The following is a 7,071-nucleotide window of genomic DNA, read 5'->3' as shown; positions in this document are numbered from 1 at the left end:
AGATAGAGAGAGTGTAAGATAGAGAGGGTGTGAAATAGAAAGATCGCGGGCAAAAGAGAGCGCGAGATAGAGAGTGTGAAATAAAGAACGTGATAGAGAGAGAGAGCGTGATAGATAGAGAGCGTAGATAGACAGTGTGAAATAGAAAGCGTGAGATAGAGAGAGCTTGAGATAGAACATGAAATAGAGAGAGAGAGTGAGAGAGACAGAACTTGAAATAGAGAGAGAGGGCGTGATATAGAGAGAGCATGAGATAGTGTGAGATAGAGAGAACGTGAAATAGAGAGAGCGTGAGAAAGAGAGCTTGAGATAGAGAGAACGTGAAATAGAGAGAGCGTGAGATGGAGCGTGAGAAAGATAGAACGTGAAATTGAGAGAGAGCGTGAGATAGAGCGTGAGATAGAGCGTGAGATAGAGAGAACGTTAAATAGAGAGAGAGAGCGTGAGATAGAGAGAGCATGAGATAGAGGAAAAGCGCGAGAGAGAGAGAGGGAGAGAGAGAGAGAATGGTTTATTAGAAATTAAAAGCCTTGCAGCACCAATGCTAGATAGCGGTTTTCGCACACAAAGTCAAAATCAACTTTTCTTCTCATGTTTTAAAGGGAATGGACTTACTTCAAGATTGTGGTGTAACTTGGCTGATAGGAAACCCAGAATTCCTTTCTTCGTATTGACGACTTCGGGATCCTCCGGTGGTTGATACCACACGTCAGGGATCTCCCCTCGGCCAGAGATCTTGAACGAGAACCTGGTAACATAATTGGAAATAAAACAATATCAATATATCTAATATTATTGTAATAAATATCACAATGTAATTGTATTGGATTATATGTAAAGGAGACAGGCCAAGGGACATTTTAAATGTCAACTTCATCATTGTATATTAATAAAAAAATAGTAACACAACCTCATACCTTCGCCAAATGATGTAAACCTTTAAGACTAAATTGTAATTTTTTTCTCATTGATTATGTAAATAGGAGACGCATTCGCATAAATTATAGTAGTGGATTCTAGATCTCTTCACCCGTTGGCATTTTCAAACTAAAGAATGTTGTTATGATAATAGCATCTCTTTATAAATCATATATAATTTTTATTTATACGTGTCTACTTTCACTTAAAGAAAAGTATGAGCTTCATAACTCATGTTACCGCCATGTCAGTTTGGGCAACAAAAAAAAGAAGAACAGAATGAGAGAATAAAGAATGGGGAGCAGGGAGGAAGAAAGGCAGGGGAAGGAAGAAAGGAAAGAAGGGAGGAGTAAGGGAAGAAGGGAAGGAATGAAGCCAGAGAGGAAGACAGGCAGGGGAAGTAAAGAAACAGGGGAGGAGTGAGGGAAGAAAGGAAAGAAAGGAAGTAAGCCAGGGAAGAAAAAGGCAGCGGAAGTAAGGAAACAAGGGAGCAGTGAGAGAAGAAAGAAAGGAAGGAAGTAAGAAAGGAAGGAAGCCAGGGAGGAAAAAAGCAGAAAGAAAGGAAGGAAGGCAGGGAGGAAGGAAGGAAGAAAGGAAGGAAGCCAGGGAGGAAGAAAGGCAGGGGGAAGGAAATAAGGAAACAATGAATGATTAAGGGAAGAAAGAAAGTAAGGAAGGAGGGTAGGGATGAAGAAAGGCAGGGAGGAAAAAAGGAGGGGGAAGAAAGGAAGGAAGGTAGGGAGGAAGGAAGGAAGGAAGGAAGGAAGAAAAAGATAGAAAGAAATAAAGGAAGGTTGGAAGGAAGGCAGGGAGGAATGGATGTAGGAAGAAAGGGAGAAAAGAAGAAAAGATTGGGATGGACTCACAAGTCTTACAATCTTAACATTAGATTGACGGGTATTCTTGTTACATCATTGCTCATTCTACAGTTCACTCTCTTGCGAATCAAGGGTATTAACGTTCGGGACATACATTTAGATCATCCGCGATCCTTTATTTGAAATCCATAGCCAAGTCATTATCTATTCTAAGAAAGGAAATTCATTCTACGCTACAAAATTCTTACGAAATATTTCTACACACTCACCACTTTGAATAGTCTTTCTCTTGTGTCTGAATTGCTGTAATTAGAGACAGGAAATACAAATATAAATAAACTTAATGTTATTTTCCATAAATTTCCAAATATGACATAACTTTTTGCGTCACAGACTAGTCGAAAATGTTTGAATTTTATTAAAAGCAAACCACGTATATATTTCATACGACTACCTACTATCCACGGATTCTCACCTTGATCTGGTCCGTGTTTCCAGATTATGCTGTGAACCCTTAACAGACATTCTTGTCCATCTTCAGTGTCGTTTACATGTTGAAAGCTCACCTATTATCATTTCAGCAAATGTAAAAATGTTTCCTGATTAACCAGTAAGGTAAAGGTTTCTCAATAATCATGTAAATCAGTGAATGGTTGCGTTTTGTGTTAATTAGGGTTTCCCTCGATCCAGGTTACATAATAAGTATGACGCACCGTCATTAAGCAGAATTGTAAGACAAATCATTTTCTTTATGTTAGGCAAGTCCTAAATTTCATAATTTACATTTCATTACCTTGCTGTTTATCAAAGTTTCTAAAAGGTAAAAAAAAAGGGAAATTATTCGATCCCTTTAGTAATTATCCTTTTTAAATTTTGCAAGCTGCAGTTCCAAAGGAAGCTGTGAGAAGCCCCGCTGTTACATCTTACCAAGCACAAAGGCTATCTACCTCGTGAACATAGCTTGTCCAGAATATATCAAAACCACACGCTCCAATGCAGTATCAAGGAAAGCAAATAAAGTGCCCAGAATTCGTTCTTAACTTTTTGAGTTATGCTTTTCCAACCACAAAGATGTTGGGCCATGTGGCGTAACGACAAAGCGTTCGGCTCTGAACAAAGAGGTCACAAAGTCGAATGCACCGATCTTGTGTGTTAAACAAATTTTCTCCCTTTGCCTTTGTAAAAATAAGCAGGTCTGTTGCTCGTTTATGCGTTTGTTTGTCTTAAAATTAGTTTAAAAATTTGAGTGTGTCGTCGCCATTTCTTCTAGTAAAGAAAAACAAGAAATAGAAAAAACACAAAGAAAAGAAACTGTTTATATAATATATAAATATGATCAAAAGTCAACATACACTACTTACATAATTCTAGAATTCCATTGCTTTATTCTTGAGTTCCTCTCTTTGAAGCTTTTGAACAAAAACGCGCTTACAGCTTCAAACGAATCTACTAGAGTTTCTAAACGTAACCAGACCGGTCAAAAGATACGGAAAGCTAAAATTCCACTGCAGTTTTATAGAACTTTGCTACAAATTCGTATAATCCAACCTACCACAGTCCTTAATTTTGCAATCCCCAAACAACATAGAGTAAGATTGTACTTACCTGGGCGCTGATATGGAACGGTTCTTCCACTTTGGATACTTTAGACACGGTCTGGATTCTGTACGTGTACTCCACGCCGGGTTCGAAACTCAGGAAGTCTGCCCAACACGGAGATATCAGAAGTAGGAGTAGCCACAGCCAGGGCGCAGATGTGGCTGGGACGTTTCTAACTCCCATGCTGTTCCCCACCCAGGACGCACCCTCCTACAAACAAACAACAAAAGGCTTATTTATATCTTTCATTTCATTTTTTTTCTTTTTACCACAGAAAATAATTCGTACATATGTATGAGCTATCAACCTTCTTCATCATGATTTTGATTTGCATCCGAATATAGATTTATGTGTGTGGTCCCGGGTTCGAGTCCTGGCATGCCACCGTTCTTGTGCCCTTGGAAAAGGCACAACGTTCCTTGCTTAACTCAAGTGAAAATGAGTATTCTGTATTTGTCTTCTGTATTGGTGACGCCATAAAATCTTGAGTGCGCCGTCACTATGTCTAGTCATGAAATGTTGGAATAAAAAAATTAATATAGATTCATGTACAGATACATATTCGTACACAGATACAGATTCATGTACAGATACATATTCATACACAGATACAGATTCATGTACAGATACAGATTTTCCAAGTATAGTGAGTGTGTCAGTCCTTATAGAGAGAACTTTATTGCACGACAAATGCACATGGTAAATTGTATGGCAAACTACATAAAGAGAGTAAAAACAATAAAATAAGTGTGTTGAATAAGACCTAATGTCGAATAAAACCTAACATATCTATGTCATAATCATTCAAATAATAAGGGATATCACAAGTCGTTGACAAAGTGTTACAATCAGGTGGGCTAATCACAAGTTTCGGTATTTTTTCTAATAGCAAAGCATTCCTTTATATATCTACCTATTTTTGCATTGCGTGGATTTATTTAAGGTGGATAACAGGTTGCGAATCTAAGACCCACACACAATTCATTCATAGATATATAAATGATAATAGGCATCATCATGTCTGTCGTCTTGCCTGGACGAAGTTGGCTTAATAGACAAATAGATAAAGAAAACGTAATGAATATGGAAAGAAAACTAATTACATTGACATAAAGCCAATAACACGGAACGTATGTTCAGAACATATTGAAACTAGCTACATGTATCAATTAATGTAGACGCAAAGAGTTTGGGTCTAATTCTATGCCAATATAAGGCAACGTAGACGCTACGTTTTTGTGACGCTGCCATGTACCATGGAGTGTTGTCAATAAAACTACTATTACAACTTTTTTACCGAGTGGCGTATCTTTACATTGAATTTTTTGCAACAAAAATCCACCGATATTGTAACATTATTAACATTGAAGACGAGGGTCATTTCATTTTGAACTGTACCATATATGGCGACTAGAGAAATATTTTCTTTAATTGTATGCAATACCATTTCCCCAATTGTAAATATTCAGAGAGCAAGGATTCATATTCCTCATAAATTCCCATAATCCGTATATTACAAGTTCTATCTGTACTTCCATTTGAAGTTGTCTGAAGAAACGAGAAGAACTAGAACCTGTACATATTTTATAAATATACTATAGATGTAAAAAGATAACAAATTATATTACTGTCCTGTACAGAGATCTTTGTATGGCCTACCTTTAGTTTGTAAGAGCATAAATGTAAAATTAAGGTATTTCAGTCTGTAAACCATATGTGTATTTGTCATTTACATCACAACTCTCGCTAAATAGGAAACAAACCATGTAAAACAGGCCATGTTGTTTTATACGATTTTAGGCTACGACCAAACCAATAATAAATTACTATAACATATAATAATTTGATATATATGGCTAATGGTCAGTCAACATAGATAATGCTTAGGTCACATTTCCAAACCTAGGCCCGGCCGAGCAGTCTTATGGAACGAAAAAAATAATAATAAGACAACAAGGCAAAAAAATGGGAACTATTTGCGTATATTCTTGATATGAATTGTTGCTTTTTCTGTAAAAGGATTAGGCTCAACAAAAAAATTCTTCGTCCTGATGTACGTTTTCCAAGCCGACAAATAATGCTCTCAATTTGCTGCCTCAAATCTAGTGTAGGACGTATTTAACCTGAGTCTGAAGCCCCTGTCATTTAGGATCTTGCTCCCGAACACCAGCCGACAAACGCCATGGCTTCCTTTCTTTCTATACGAATCTGCACTATCTGTACGATTCTATACGAATCATTACTGCAGTACAAACGCTACAAAATAAAGCAGGGCAACTGATATTCTGAAATGTGATCGCCGTACCAGGGTGAATCAGATTCACGAGGAACTGTCCTGGCAGACCGTGGAGGAGAGACTTAACATCAATAACATCTGCACTTTCAAAAAAATCCTGTCTTCCAAACAACCAGCCATACTCTACAATCAACTGTACCCGGTATCGCATCAATACACTTACAGAACCAGATATGCCACTCGGAACACCTTCAAACTAGACAAACCAAAAATAAAAAAGCACTAAAAAGCCTTCACATACAGAACTACTGCAGCATGGAACTCTCTACCTCATGGGCTGAAAACAGTGACATAACATGGGAAGTTCAAACAAGGCTTGCTAAAAGACATGAGGGACATGAATAGGTACAGCACAATCATACAATGTTACACACTTGTTTTCTTTTAAAATACTATGTAATGTAAATGTATATGTAATTGTATGTGATGTATTGTTATGTATTATGTACCCTCTCCTGGAAGAATAGCTGCCACCCTCGGGTGGGCAACTAAAGGAGAGCTTTTTCTCAATAAACCTCAATCGGATTTAGTTAAATTTTAGATAAATTGAAGGTAAATTTGAGCCACAAACATCAGTCAACCACCTGCCAATCATGGCTGGACCTCCCGGCCACCATAAATGTTTTAAAAATTGTAAAACATCGGCTGGTCCAGCCAAAGTAGTCGGCCTTGCCGAACACCAACAAAACATAGCCGACATTGCTCCGACCTAGTCCTAACCATGTTTCGATGGAGATCGGCTAGCGTTCGAGATGCAATGTGTGAGTGACTGGGGCTTGATACATGTGTTACTCACCCTGTGGTGGACAAATGCCTTCAGAATAGTACAGGTTACATGCTGTGTGTAGGAATCACAGTTAATCCCAACTATGGCCCATAGCTAGGACTCAAAAGAAAAGGGGCCATATGCAAACAGCCAGGGGATTACAGATTCTCATTGGAAGAAGCCTAATTGGATATCTACTAACAGATACAGGTTATTTGCTATGCATGTTTTTAGCCTAAGATATGGTTAGCATCAGTAAAGCTCAGTGGATTAGCATGACAACTCACCCGCCTCAAAGCCCTAAGGACAACAAAAAGCACTCTGTCACACGGCTAAGCTACGTGCACCAACACGCACGTAGTAGGAACTGATTACACTGGCTATGCTGAAGGGTGCTCTCTCCTCGACTTGCCTACACTCCACACACGTCGATCCAACTTGACTCTAAAGTTTGCTAAGTCACTCCTGACTTCCCAGTTGTACCGACACTTCCTTCCACCCGTAAGACAGAGTATCAGCAGTCGCCACACTCGCTCTTAGAACAATCTGAACTTACATTTGTACAGCGTTGTAAAACAGACCGATACAGGAACAGTGCCATCCCCCACATGACACGTTTAATAAACAATTCATAGCCTTGATAATGTTATCACCCCACTCTTTGTTAATTCTGT

At 38.4% G+C, this 7,071-nt stretch overlaps 1 long non-coding RNA gene across 1 annotated transcript; it reads right to left on the bottom strand.

Moving 5' to 3' along the window:
- Positions 1-722: 722 nt before the first annotated feature.
- On the bottom strand, positions 723-2,304 carry LOC109464326. Its single transcript, XR_002139882.1, has 3 exons — positions 2,212-2,304; positions 2,006-2,039; positions 723-748 (listed from the first exon to the last, which is right to left on the bottom strand). It is a non-coding gene; the product is annotated as an uncharacterized LOC109464326 (long non-coding RNA).
- Between the last annotated feature and the right edge of the window lie 4,767 nt (positions 2,305-7,071).

The sequence above is a fragment of the Branchiostoma belcheri genome, unplaced genomic scaffold, assembly GCF_001625305.1.
Source record: "Branchiostoma belcheri isolate BF01 breed outbred unplaced genomic scaffold, Haploidv18h27 scaffold136, whole genome shotgun sequence".
NCBI lineage: Eukaryota > Metazoa > Chordata > Leptocardii > Amphioxiformes > Branchiostomatidae > Branchiostoma > Branchiostoma belcheri.
Note: the sequence above shows the minus strand (reverse complement) of the source record. Positions and strands in the feature narration are given on the sequence as shown.